Genomic DNA, 14,765 nt, shown 5'->3' on the forward strand with positions numbered 1-14,765 from the left:
ACAAATTAAATGTCACTTACAGAACAGAGGGAGTGTTATGCACCTCCATCCACACAAGCAAAAAACTCTTGAAAATCACTGCTATCACCAAGAAGGCCACAGGCAAATCAAGTCTCTGTTAATCCCTTTCTCTGCCGTAGTACGCAGTGAAAATCAAAATAATTTGATAGCAAAAAGGTACAGTTTACATGAAATCCTATGAGAAGTACCCAGCTTAGAGAAAGGGAGAGCAAGGGAAAGAAAATGGGATTTTAACTGTAAGCATTTAGTCAGCTCATGGGTTGCAGTATCTCTCTGAACAGATCTCTTGGTTACAAATTAAGTTAATTTTAGAAAAGCATTGCCCCTTATCTCATTACTTGGTATGTAATATCAAGGAGCTGGGTATTAGAAAGAGAAAAAAAAAAGTAGTAATATCAGCTTTTATCAAAGTATGGCCTTTATCAGAATGCAGCAGTTTCTGCTGTTGGCTCTAATGTTTCTCTCTTTGCATTTAACATAGTTCTAAGACATTGATTGCTTCACTAGTGTGCTTTCCTCATGGAAGGAAAAGAACTGGGTTGCTCTCAGTGGTGTGGAGCTGAAGTAGCAGTTTTTCCTTCCTCTTCTTTTTGTGCTGTTATACCGTGTGTCCGCTTGAAATCCAGTTTGTCTGTTCTTTGCATTAATGCTGTATATGCGTATACAATGGAAGTACAAAGGGAATTTTGCAGGGCCACTTGTAAAACCCACTAGCTAAGTTCTGATACAAAAAAAAATGCTTGAGTGATTCCTCCACTCCTGATTTTAATTTGGTCAATTACTTAACTGCATCTACATATGCATATTCCTTTTAAAACAGAATTTCCATATTCTATTTATTAAAAAAACAATGACTCCCAAATGGGTGAGCTGTGAATATTAATAATAATAATGGCCCATCTTCGCGAACGAAGATTTGGGGAAAGGTCTTTTACCTTTCCAGCCTGCGCAATGGATTTTTTAGGTGAGACACAGCCTGCGCTGAACTGAGCCCACCCTTTAATCCTAAGGTTCATCTGCCGGGGCCAAGCAAGCTTGGACAATGGCAGTGAGGTCCTCAGGACGTAGGTTTGTTTAGAGTGACCTTCTCATAGATGGATGGCCTCACAGGGCTAACGGGCTCCATCTGCCCGGGGGACTGCCTGGATTAGAACCTGGGTCGCAGAGGTGAGAGTCCTGCACGCTAACCACTAGGCCACCAGGGGTCCCCCCTGTGAATATTAAGGAAGAGGTTAAAATAACAAAAGCCTAAGAACAGGTTAAAAACCCCCTTTTGTGTAAAACTGATCACATTCTTAATTAATTTCAGGATATTCAAAGATTAGATGCCATATATCAAGTAAGAAAGCAGACCTGTACTGACTCAGGAAATTAAAATGAATTTAATCTCCACAATATCTTTTATAAACAAGAATATCACATCAGAGCTTCCTGAAAAATGTCCTGTTGTTGGTGTATATATTGAGACTTCTAATTTGAAAAGAGAAATTAAAAATTGCATAGTAACAGAGTGACTTAGGATTGGATTTCCCTCAATAGTCAACCAAAAGAGAGACATGGTCTGAAATTTCTAATTCAGCCCTTAAATTTGGTAATTCATGAAGCACTACTGTGGTAAGCTATCTATGAATTAATCAGAAGTCAGAGAACAGTAACAGCAATGATTTCATTTCATAAAGAAGAACTCATTAACATGTTGGCTTCTGATCTCTTGACAGCAAAGCTGTTCCTGTGAAGGGTGGTGGCTTTGGTTTTTTGTTTGGTTTATTATGTTTCTCTTTTATCAAACAGCTCATCACAATCAAGGGATCTTGACGTTTCTTAAAGTGTTTTTCACTTTGGAATTTGAGCAATGAATTTTCCTAACTTGGTCTATAATATGAGAGATCATAGGTCCAAATTACCTGCAATGTATGTTCAGTCAGGTATTGGAAACAAGGGGGGCAGAGAACAGGCTTGAAGTTTATTCTTTGAATGTGTAGAAATACAAGGAGTATCTGCACAGATGCCAAATTTACCTCCAGTGATGAAAGATATCGCAGTGAATCCACACTTACAAGTCACCCAGCATAATGTCGTAGTGGCTGAATAATAGAAATTTTCTGTCCGTAATGCTGTGAGATGTGCAGATGGTTGAAAAATGATATGTGATCTCATGCAGTGCCTGCTGAGTTAACAAGAGAATTTCATTCAAGAAAAATAGTACATTTTAGTTCCACCATATGTGTGATTATGTTTTCTCCATACCCATGGAGAATCCCTGATGTTAGAAAGCAAACTATGATAGCCCATTAACATGTCCTCTTTTCAATAATTTATTTAAACACAAGAACCTTACATTTTTGTAAAAATAACTTAAATGCACAGCAAAGGAGAGAGCTGCAGTTGGATATTCTTGGAGTTTTTTGCTTTCCATAGAATTATGAACAGAAAAACAAAACAGAAGTACTACTTATTTGTCATGTACAACCAGTCCTTAGATCCATACACCATTACTGATAAAGCAATGTTGTCAGAATAAGAAATAAAAGGCAGAAACAGTAATTTCTGGTCTTTTCCCCAGACTTCCCCAGCAGAAAACCCACTGCACCTGCCTTTGGTTCAGATTTTGTTTATCAGAACCAAATTTCAATTATTACATTGAGAGCACTCCATACTGTATGTTTCCCTCAGTCTTCCACAACTTGAATTTCATCTTTTAAATTTTTATTCATAGTTGTATAAATAATTTTGTTTGTATCTAGTACAATAATGGATATGGTGCACTTAAAATTACAGAAGTCTGATTTGTTTCTGTACAAAAATATGTGTTTGGATTACAGTATGAAAGGATCCTTTGATATATTAAAATTAATTTTAAAGAAATGGGAGGGTTTATAATTAATAATTAAAGAGAAATCCTTGGAGAAGTAGTACAATAATGTTTTCACCAAGGTTTTATGAAAACTTAAAATATGTTTTTCCTTTCACTCTCCCAGTTTGGAGAGTTAATTTTTATAATCCAGAAAATTAATAAAATAATACTTTAGTTCAAATTGCAAATTCATAGTGAAGAGCAAGTGTTTCACTATCTTAATTTCAAACTCTAGTCTGCGTCAAAAAGTAAAGAGAGACGGTGATCCTATGACAAATTATATCAGGGTGACAAATGATCAGCTGGTCTCTCCAAATGGCTCCTCACATCAGACAGTTTAGATGATGAGATTTCACTTGTCCATTCACAGGAGGAGATTACCCTCAGTGAGAGATTCCATGCTTTTACAGCAGAGCCACTGACTGGTGAAGTTTCCAGATTTTCTTCTTGCAAAGGTGATGAGCAGCTGAAGATGGAGCGTTTGGCCTCTGGCACCTGTCAGTCCAGAGACACATCTTGTAAGAAAGCTGTCTCAGGAAAAGTCCTCATACTCATCCTGCTCTTCACACACTGCAGTGAGCCCTGTTGATGTCTCTGATGTTGTGAGGACTTTCTGTCCTTAGTAACAACAGGGCTTATCCAGAATATTTCTGTAGATGGCATTTGATGTTTTCTCTCCCAATTAGATGATCACGCCAACTGCAACTTCAGCATCCCCGAGAAAAAGCAGACAACAGTCAGAAACAGTCTGTCATTCTCTTCAGCTTCAGGTCACGCTTTGAGAGGTGCACAGGCTACTTAGCATTTGTTCAGTATTGTTTCCATCTGGAAAGTTTGTCAGCCCAGGATTTTTTGACATAACTATTTGATTTGTTGCATCACAGTCATTGCAGTTTCCACATGTGTCTCTTCCCAGGACTTTCAGTTTTCTTATGAGCTCATTAGGATGTTTTTCTCTGTTGGAGATCCACAGCAACAATTTGATACTGGTACTGTTGTATGTTCCTACAGACCTTTGGGGTTTTTGTCTCTTTTAATCTTTAGGTGCACAGAGACACCTGCTTTCAAAGAAATTAGATTTTCTAGTCTCAAATTATAAGTCCATCCAAGATGACTGTGAATGGAATCTACACTTAATTAAAATGTCTGGTAAAAGACCTTTAATATTCAGAAAAAGAGTGTGATGTTATGAGAGAAAGTGCATTTACTTTTAATTTCTAGAAACCTTTATATTTATTATTTTTATTAAACAAATGAATTTTTTAAGGTATTTTTAAGTAGGTATCCTTTCCGGGGATAGAGCTTGGAAGCTTGGTCTGGGAGTGTTACCTATCATCTTTTGTACTTTACATTTTGGAAAAACAAAAGACTGTATTTTCACAGACCAGTCTTGTCAGAAAGATCAGAAGACCTGGTATTTTTTAGATCACTCAAAAGTTATTCCTTTGACACTGCTTTGAGTGAATTTCTCATTTGCTGTGACCTGTGTGTGCAATCTTTTTCCTCCAGCTCTGTACTCTGCATCTAAGAAAAATCTCCGTTCACACAGTTGAAAGTGGTGGGAGTTTGGAAAACGAGTTGAAATCTGGAGGCTGAGAAAGTCCAGGTGCTTTGGGACAGACTGTTTGCAGGTCTCAAGCTGAATTGTTTCAGCCATGATAGGGGGCTCTTTGTTGTCTCATGTGTGCCAAGATCAAGCCCTGGGCTAGTGAGAGTTGCAGCCGCCTGCTGCTGTTATCACTTAACAGAATATTGCTCTCTGTTGGAAAAGTATCTTAGGATGACCAAGGACTTTGCTGACAAAATATGCTTGGACAAGCTTTTCTAAATAATAATATCTACATTTTGTTTTCAGAGCGGGGAGTGGCAGAAAGAAGTTACCCAGAGTAATTTTTTTGCCTTGTGTACCTGCTTTCCCCCCCTGTTTCACATACTTCCTTTATTAAGCAGAGAAATGTTTAGAGTTGTTTTGCTTTAACTTAGAAAAACAAACTCTCCTAGTACAAAAGCTGCCAGGTTAGTACAACTTAGAAGTCTCTTCAAATGTCAGTGAAGCACCGGGAGTGTACAAAGATGCCTTTGTGTGTTGCTTTGTAGTCTGTGTTGAATACAGATGCCATTTAATGAAGTCAATCTTTCCAACATCTTCTTTTCAGCTTTCTTTGTATAGTTTGACTTTACATTGGTAACTGTCAGCCCCAAGAGAATATAAAGAGGGGAGGCAACCTGACAGAGCTAAATGTGGAAACTTTTTAGTTAAGGTGTGCTTGTACATCTGCATCCAGTTATCAGTACCTTCTGATTTTGAGAATGATATGTTATACTTTCAGTCTCTCCTACAATTATTTATTTGAGGTGGCAAGGTGACAAACACTGGATATATCTCCCATTTTCTCATGCTGTGGCTTCAGTAATCTTTGGATTAAGCTGCAATGCAATCTGGGCATCGTGAATGAGGAGATCCTATAAGCAGGGAGAAAATAGCTCTGCATCCCAAAATATCAGTTTGCTTATAAATATAAATGAGATGGCTAGAAAAGAACAAAGACAATTATTTCCTTTGAAAAGAATTTTTTTTATCTCTGCCTGCATACTGGAAAGTGTGGCATTCAAAAATATTCTGGAACAGGAAGTTTAGCTCAATATAGACAATGCATTGGATAATACAGTAAAAAATGGGAATATATGCATGGTGTAACACTAATTTACATCTCCATCACAGTCCCTCTAAGTTCTCAAATTCCCCAATGCCTGGAAAATCCTTTAGGGTGTCCATGTCAGTGAGCTGGAAATTGTTGTGATGTACTTGTGAATAAAGCAAGACAAGAAGATGTAATGCAATTACTGAAAATGTATGGCAAAGGAAAGAACAGAGTTTTTATCTACTGATGCCAGGCTTGGTGCTCCAAGAACAAGGCTTTTTCCATAAGCACAGATATAGTATAAGGTGCTTGTATTTGGGCACAAGTGAATATAATCTGCATTTCTCTCTGTTATCAGACAGCTTGTGGGATTAGGTCGGTAGAATGTGATCGTAGATGTATGATTGGATGCAAAGAAGAATCCTAAACAGCTGGCACAAACTGCTGTTCTAAAGTTTTCTGAGTGTCTGCAGTACAGATCCTTATGGGAATAACTCAAGTGATAACAGCAAACAAAGTGCTTTCTTCTTAACATGTGAAAATAATTATTTCCATAACTATCACAAATCAGCTCTTCATATTGGAGAAGACCTTCACGTGGAAATTTCCTTCTTTATTTGGCTCAAGAGAGACAATATTTTAGATAGAGTGAGAGGAACACTCTGGTGACTTTTTCCATTAACTTATTCTGGCTTAAGTGGAGTCACAAGTCCCCACTGTGAAACTTTGTCTCCAGACTTCCCAGAAAAAGAACAGAAATTCTCTGCACAGGAGACAGAAATGACACACTACAGCAAAAGGTCACTGAGCACAATGTGTTCTGACTCCTGAACTTGAGATTTTAAGGGTTTCTGTGAAGAAACATAGAGGACAAAACATGATTTTCTATTCCATCGTTGCTATAAACAAGCCAAGGGGGAATTCTCAAACATTTTGAGGTTTTGCAAGGATGAACTAAGAAGGATGTGACATTTTCAGATATTTTGCTGTTGCTTCTTGATGGCAGATACAGAAAAATTATCTTGAGAGGTGAGTGAGAGTTGACACAAACATTGCTTCCTTGCCAATAAAGTTTGTGGTTGTTTTGTTTTTTTAAATTCATTATTTTAAAAGAAAAGATCAAAGTTCCCCATGAAGTGAGTGAGGCTACCTCCACGAAGTAAACAGGGTAAATCTACAAGGATGATTATTTCTTGAGGAATAATGATATATGATGTGAACCCCATATATCTTATATAGCATATATCTCTTATATATATCATATCTATTACTGCAGTAATTTCTGAAGCTTTCTGATCCTCCTTAAAGAACTCTTTAGCAATTTTAAAGAAAGCTAAACAAGCTTTTAGGTCAAAATCCCAGCCTATGCAGTTGGAGCAAACACAATGTTTTTCTTATAAACTGCTGAAATTGGTGCTGTTCACAGATCTGAAAAATATTACTGATAATAGAAAATCAATTTCCTACATTTAGAAAAAAAAAGTATTAAATTACTGTAAAATAATTATCCAATTGCCTTCTAGGTCTTTCTTGATCTTTTGCACTGATATTAAGAGCTTGTTCAGAGTATTTGCATTCTGAGTGTCCCTTTCTTAGGAGGTTGAGTGCCTCTTTGGATTGGTGAAATTCTTCAGGTTTTTTGCCAAGATAGCAGTATTTTCACCAGCAAAATCAACTACTAGATGTTTTGCAGTTTATTTTCATGTAGGAATAGCAGAAAAAAATATGTACCTTTCCAAGATTTTCTTAAATTTGGTCTAAATTCAGTTTATATAGGTAATACTAGTCATTGCTAAAAACTTAATATTCTGTTTTTCAATGTCTAAAAGGTATTCGGACAATGTGCTCAGTAACATGTTTTACCTTTTGGTCATTACTGAAGTCAGACAGTTGGGCTGGACGATCATTGCAGGTCCCTTCCAACCAAAATATTTTATTCTGAAGTTAAAAAAACTTTCACTCTGCTTTAAGCATTTTTTCCCTCTCTTTTGACCCAGCATACCAAAATCCATGTTTTTGCTTGATTAATTGATGTGGTCACAGTTTCAAACATTCTTAACCACTGATCTCACAGTAGTTTAAGAGTAGATGGTTTTGCATCAGTGACCAAACTGTTGGGGACAGCAAATCATGTTAAATTTCAGCTTTGGGGTTTGGGAGGGATGGGGTTTACTGATTTCACCCCTGAGTGCGGACTGGGTAAGATTAGGTACAGCTGGGTAAGATTTATTCCCATGTCACATCAGAAGACAGTGAAATAAGCACTGATTTGGTCATAACCTGATTTCTCCATTTCATTGAGAGGGTTGTGTCAGAATATTTAATGCCCTAATTTCTTTCACTTCACAGTGCAAATCTGTTCTGCATAATTCTAGAAAGAGATTTGACCTTAGATCTCGGCTGAGATGCTGTAGCTTTTGTGTTTAAAAATCCAATATTTTAAAAGCCTCATCTCTCAAGTACAGCTAATTGAGGCATTTTTTAAGGGTTACATAACAGAACAAAAAATGTTGGTCCTCGATAGTTATTCTTTACAATCTTGTAGAAATGGCACTCTGAGATTTCATACTCACTGTGTCATATTGATTTCCAGTGCCATTTCAGTTTGCAAAATATTTCTCTTTCACTGCAAGCTCTCACATTTCTGCTGTTTCTTTTCATTTTATACATAATAGGCCAATTTATGATCTCATACATACTTTTGCCATCGAATTGTCTTGAGGCTGTGCATTCAGGAACAGTGGTGAGAATTCATTTAGGGTGATTGAGCAATGCTTACATGATGTCAATAGTGAATTACTTTAATATAACCCAGGGCACAAGTGTAGTTCTGTAGCTACAAGTGCAGTTCTGTAGTTAAAGCTGAACACTCACAAACATGAGTTCCAGTTCTTTTTCTTCCCTTCAGGCAGTGGCCTTGAACCCTCTTTGCATGATTTTATGTCTGGTTATGGATTTAGTTCTGTGGTTGGAAGAAACTTCATTACCCCACCAGGAGTCCTGTCCATCATCTTCCTTAGAGCAAACCCACTGGAAAGTTTTCACAGATATTTCAAATGATGCTTCAGAAGAGGGAAGAAAATATGAGACAGTGATGGTAATTATAAAAATGGGTGAGTACCGACTGGAAGAAAGGGATCCACTTGCTAATGAGAAGAGTATTATTAGTAGAATATTTCCATTCACTTCATTTGTAACATAAAAATAAGAATTTATTCAGAACAAACATTTTCTTTTATCTTGCTAATCAAAAGACCTCTTGCCAAAGTAAGAATGACACTTGACATCTTAAAGCAAATGCAAAGATGGCGTGGAATAAAAACATTGCATACTCAAATTAAAGAATTCCAAATGCTCAATTAAAGAGAAAGTAACTTGAAGCTAATTATTCTTAGGCATAAAATTCACTTTTGCAAATTATTGTACTGAAGTCACCATTTCATATGTGCAAAAATAGTACTTTTTGCTTGACATCAGCAGTACCAATCTATGGTATGTGAGAACTGTTTTCAGTGGTGGCTTAGGCATTCTAAACACATTATAACATCATGGGCCTTGTGTGCTTTGGTAATTTAGTACCAGACTTTCAAAGTCACATCATCTCCTAAAAGACAGTGATAGAAGCTGAGAGGGATTGGGAAGAGCATCCAGCTTGCTGCAGGCTGGGCACAGACAGAAGGAGGTTGTAACTTGAGCTACATTTGCCAGGTGACAGTTACACCATAATGAAAAAATTCTTGGCCAGATTGACCCATCTGCCTTCTGGTCTTTGTTCCCTGCCAGAAAAATGGGAGGATCTGGGCCAGTAACTGGAATGTATAAGTTACTTGCACTCCATCTTCTTGGCAGGCAGATGTTCTATTAATTATTTTTTTCTGTAGTAATTCATCACAGAATATTTAAGTCTTGTGGCTTGTGATTTGGAAAAGGAATACTCATTTTCCTAGTTCATGAGGCAGAAACAGAGCAGGACCAGATGGTCCAATGTGGCAACACTAGATATCAATGAATAGCTGCACCTAGATTGCCTCAATCTATTCCAGATTGTTCGAGAACACTGTGTGTGTGTGGAGCTTTTCCTGATTCTCAGAGCTTTGTACTTAGACCACAATAAGAACTATTGATCACACCAGCAGCAATGTGGATAAACATTGGCAGCATCTCCCCTTCGCTTAGGATGGAGTTCGAGTCCCAGTGTCACAGGTAGTTTCTTCTAGGTCACCAAATACAACTGATGAATAAATTTACAATAAGTAAAGTAATTGATGAAATAGTTGATGATTGCAAAGCTGCTGTTTCTGGGGAGCAGTTCATTTTGGTGGCCAACATGCAAGAATCAGCAGTATAGTCAGGCATGAATACTGGACAATCCAGAATAGTCTTGCAGCTGAACCACAACATCTGCTCCTACAGGCTGCAAACTACTTGCCTTTCTTAATTCATGAAGACCTTAGAAAATTACACTACGTAGTGTCATTAATTTTGTTAAACTTTTTCTCTTCTCCCTCAGCAAATAAGACAGTGGCTCAGCTGTAGTATCAGGGATATTGGCCTTGAGAAGAAAGATTTTTGACAATCAGTCATTGAAAATTAACAGAGCACAGTTTTTGCAGGAGATTTCATACCCTTTATTACAGTACCACTGAAACTCTTACTTCCATCATGCTGTTTGTACCTTAGCCTCAGGACAGGTTGCCAACACACAAGGTGATTTTTTTCCTTTCCACACTAAAAAATTTAGAACTGACATCTAATAAACTATCAATGAAAAAAAATAATTTAGACAAAAAACAGCCATAAAAGAGATTTTGCTTTTTACTCTTGATTAAAATTAGTAAATTAATGTTTTACTATTTATTCTCATGCTCAGCCCAGACAGGTTGAATACCACTTTGGCTGCTGAAGTATTTCAGGCATTTTTGCCTCCTTTTCTCCATCTGCTTGTCCCATCAATGAAAGTTTTTTGAAGAAGTGGAAGCCACCAAAGCCCATCAAGGATATATCAGCTGATTTCAGAGCTGGAATAGAACCAGTGACACTGTAAAGTACCATCATCTTAATCATGTTCCCCTTATTCTACATAAGTTTGTAGATTCTTTTAAAAATAATTTATTTTCCAGCTGAGTTTTACTCTTCCAACCTGATATTAAACCTTTTCTGTTCAAATCTACTTTTAACATTCAAATTCCTTCATAATTTTCTACAGTTTGCAAATTTAAAATTGATTCTTGCTGGCACTGAGATGTAAAAGTTAATTGTTTATCTGGGAGAAAAAACAAAAGCACAAGATTAAAATTAAGCCATAAGATGGATTTAATATGGGGAAGTTAATTCTCATCCATTGCTACTTACATTTGCATAAACTGATGTTGCTCTTACCTATTTACAGAACACAGGCACAGTTCATTTCTCCAAACTATTATGCATTTTTCCAGTGGATTCTTTGTGCCTTTTCTCTCTTTAACCAGATTGAGTTAATATAATATTTTTTAAGCACAAAAGAGGGCACTTCAGAATGATTATATTAGATTACTCTTTTCCAATGTATAACAATTATGTAAATCTCTAAACACAGCACCCCAGACTTGCAATCCTTACTGGAAAACCCAACTGACGGATGTGGTGGGCTCTTGGGCTGGCCTGCATTGCTACCTGCTAATTTGCATGGTAAATGTTTGGGAAAGGTAAATTAAAATTAATTTCAATTTTGGGGATTCAATTATGATATCTTAGTTTAAGTTAGGTTATCCCTTGAGCTTCATGGAAACCAAAGCTCCTCTCCTTCCAGAAAACTAGGATGCTCCATGTTCCTACTCTTTGAGTGGAATCATGAAGCTTTTTCTCTGTGAGATGTTTCAAGGTGTAACAGAAGACATTATCAAATGGGTTATATGGTTCATTATGCTACTTGGGAAAATCCTGCTGGATTTTAAATGTTTCTGTAGTTCATTCTTCCTCTCCTACACACAGAGGAATTTGTGTTGCCACAGAGAAATGCCTGTGTGCAGGAAAGACAATACTCACTTTAGGATGTAAGGGGCAAGAGGCTTCTCTCAAAGGACTGCTAAATTATTCTCAATGGAATGTTTCCATTCAGGGGTTGCCAAAAAGGAAGTTTGGTCTGAATAGAACAGAACATAGAACTCCTTCAGCTGAGGGAGAAATACCGTATATATGCATAAACACAGCATCATCTTTAAATGTGATCACATATCTGTGGCATGATGCTTTTTCCTCCTTTGTTCACAACTATTGTGTTCTTTTAAGAAGTCTGGTATGGTGGAAATCTCTAGCAGGAGAAAAGTTTGCTCCTCTGTCTGTGGGAGTGAGGCCACAAGCTCAAGGGAGAGAAAGATTAAGAGCCTACAGGTTTGGGCAGGCAAATACTCACAGGGGAGGGCTGAGAGATTTTTACCGCTCCTGCTGAGCCTGAGGGTGCTGGGGGAGCTGGGCACAGGCAGCCAGGCCACAGAAGTGAGGAGAAGCATTTCCTGGGGGCTGTACACAGTTTACTGTCTCAGAAAGTCACTGAGTTGGTTGCAGTCAAACCTGAAAACAACAATCACCTGCTGGGCACAGGGGGCATTGAGAGCATTGTGTATCTCCCTTCTCCTTATGTGTTTTCTTAGTCTGAAGTTTCTGGGTTTTACAAAAAATTCTCTTCCTAATTCATTTTTTAATAAAACCTCTGTGCTACTCTGATTAGGTTTACAAGTGGTTTAATCTTCATTGTAGCCAAATTATATAGAGATCCAGCTCAAAATGGATATGAGTATCACTAGCAAGATTTAAATGTGAAAATCAGAAACATGTTTTCTTCTGTACATCGCTACATATGCAAAGACTTGAGATTTACTCTGTTAAGCAGCTATAGTGGGGAAAAAATCACAGACTACATAAGAAAACTGTTGAAACTGCTCTCTAAATCCATTCCTTCTAGCAGTAAAGTCTTCTGGTAATTGAGACTGAAACTATAACTTTCTCAAAGGCCAAATTTCATTTAAAGTGGAGATGCTAAATAACTCCATGGGGAAAAAAAGAAACTGTGATTCAGAAAGATTGCAAAACAACTATGCAAAAAGTAAATTTGACACTGTCTTATCTGCACAAAAGTATGTTATTTTAAGAAAGGTCGATAGACTGATGTCATGCACTCCATTATATTTTCACAATAAGGTAATACATGCGATTGAAAATATTGCAAGGAAAGGAGAATAATTTTGCAGAAGCGATTTCAGGAACTCCCTTGGATTCACAAGTTAGAATTTTGCTGTAATAAGTGATAACACAAAATACATTCTCCTGTAGCAGCAGTGCTGCCAGACCCCTTCCACAAAGCTGTTAATAGGATTTTCCAACTCTTTCATGTCCCAAAACAATGGATGAAGTCCGAGTTTTGTTCGGTGGGCTTTTAAGATATATATATATATAATACCCCCTAAACCTTTCTAGCCCCATTTCCCTAAATGTCACATACTTCCTTATGCTGTAATCTTCATTAATTCACTTTAAATTATATTTAGGATTACCGTATGTCTTAAAAAGAAAAGAAAAAAAACACACCATTTGGAGATGCTTTTAAAACTTCAGGCAAATGATTTAACTCCTCAGTCAGTAACCTTATCCAGCTTGGTTGGTTATACTGGATGTATTTACACACTTCTCTGCCTGCAAAGGAGGTTTTTTAATGTGTGGAGTATTTTGAATGTAAGCAAGTCTAAACCCAACTTTTTATTAAAATATATTTGGCTGATTTAATGTAATCCATCAAATTATTTTATTTTGTTGGCTGCTTAAATACTTAATCTTCTTCTAAGGCATCGAAATTTTAAAATGTGTTTTTAAAGGAGTCCAACCTTAAAGTACAATGTGCTTAAACTTCCCCTAAATTAACTCAGAGAGGTCTCTGTCTTTTGTGTAAAAGCTGTTACAGGAGCTATAGAAAAATGAATTCTCCTGATAAAAGACTAGTCCATAGGTTCTAACCAGTACCAATAAAAAGTCAATGATATTATGTAATTGACTGAAACACATTTTAAAAGTGCTGTGGACTGATATAATCTCAGCGGATCATGCCATTTTTAATATACTTTTTAATAATTGTTTTTATGAATTTATTGTTAATCATAAATGAGTTTAAGTGGTTATTCTTGATTGTTCACCAAATGCCTTCAGGATGTTTCAATAAACCCATTTCATAGTATGGGCACGAAGAAATCTTGTACTTTACATTTCTAAAGCATAAAATTTTTCATGTTTCTTCTGAAATTTAAGGATTATAACTTGTTCTTACAAAGTAAGGGTTGAAATTTGTATCTCTGCTAGAAAATAATTGCAGAAATAACCCAACTGTTAATATATAGCTACCTAATATCATTCTTGTATTGATTAGCCCTTAATGCTGTTATGATGTGTATGGTAATTGAATCCAGCTATTGAATGTTTATGCAAAACTGCTTGTTTTCTTTACCTTTCCCATTTCATCTTCTTCCCATTTAACATCCTCTGGTTTTAATTTTCCCTGCTATTTCTGCAAAATCTTCCCAACACTGTCACTTTCCAGAAGCTTTTCTAGAATCAAAGTTATTATTAAATGCTTTGAGAGTGGGACTGCTTCAAAAGTAGTTTGTATATAAATGTCAAATAATCTAACGCTGGAACAAATTTAGTGTTTCATTTCAATATAGTGAAAATATAGCAAGAAACGAAAGCAGATTTGTAGCAGTTCTCTTTTTGTGTAACTTGGATTGTAAACCTGATTTGTAGACCAACACCCACAAGCAAAAGGGAGGGTGAGCAAAGGGATGGTGCAGAATTGCTGGCACAGATCTGCACTCCCTGAACCCACACAGACCTGCAGCTTCAAATCACAGTGTAACAATCAAGCTGAACGTTTCAGTACATTAGATTACTGACTTTAATTTGACAAGATATTTATGTGGTCGAGTTATGGCAACATTAGCTCTCAATACACCGTGAATACACAGGATGGCAGAGCCTTGAGAGTGTTTAAGGGCCCCAGTGGCCCAGAGCATCCTCCCCACCTGAGCCCCTGTCAGCCCTGCTGGTCTCCAGATCCAGCAGCACCGAATCCTCCCCAGCCCTGGGCCCTGCTGGCATGTCCTGGGCACATCCCTGTCCCTACAGCCCTGCCCAGCCATACTGGGACTGTCCCTGATCCCACAGCCCTGCCCAGCCATCCTGGGGCTGTCCCTGTCCCCCCTACCCTGCCCAGCCATCCTGGGGCT

The sequence above is a fragment of the Neopelma chrysocephalum genome, unplaced genomic scaffold, assembly GCF_003984885.1.
Source record: "Neopelma chrysocephalum unplaced genomic scaffold, ASM398488v2 Primary Assembly neopelma1_73b, whole genome shotgun sequence".
NCBI lineage: Eukaryota > Metazoa > Chordata > Aves > Passeriformes > Pipridae > Neopelma > Neopelma chrysocephalum.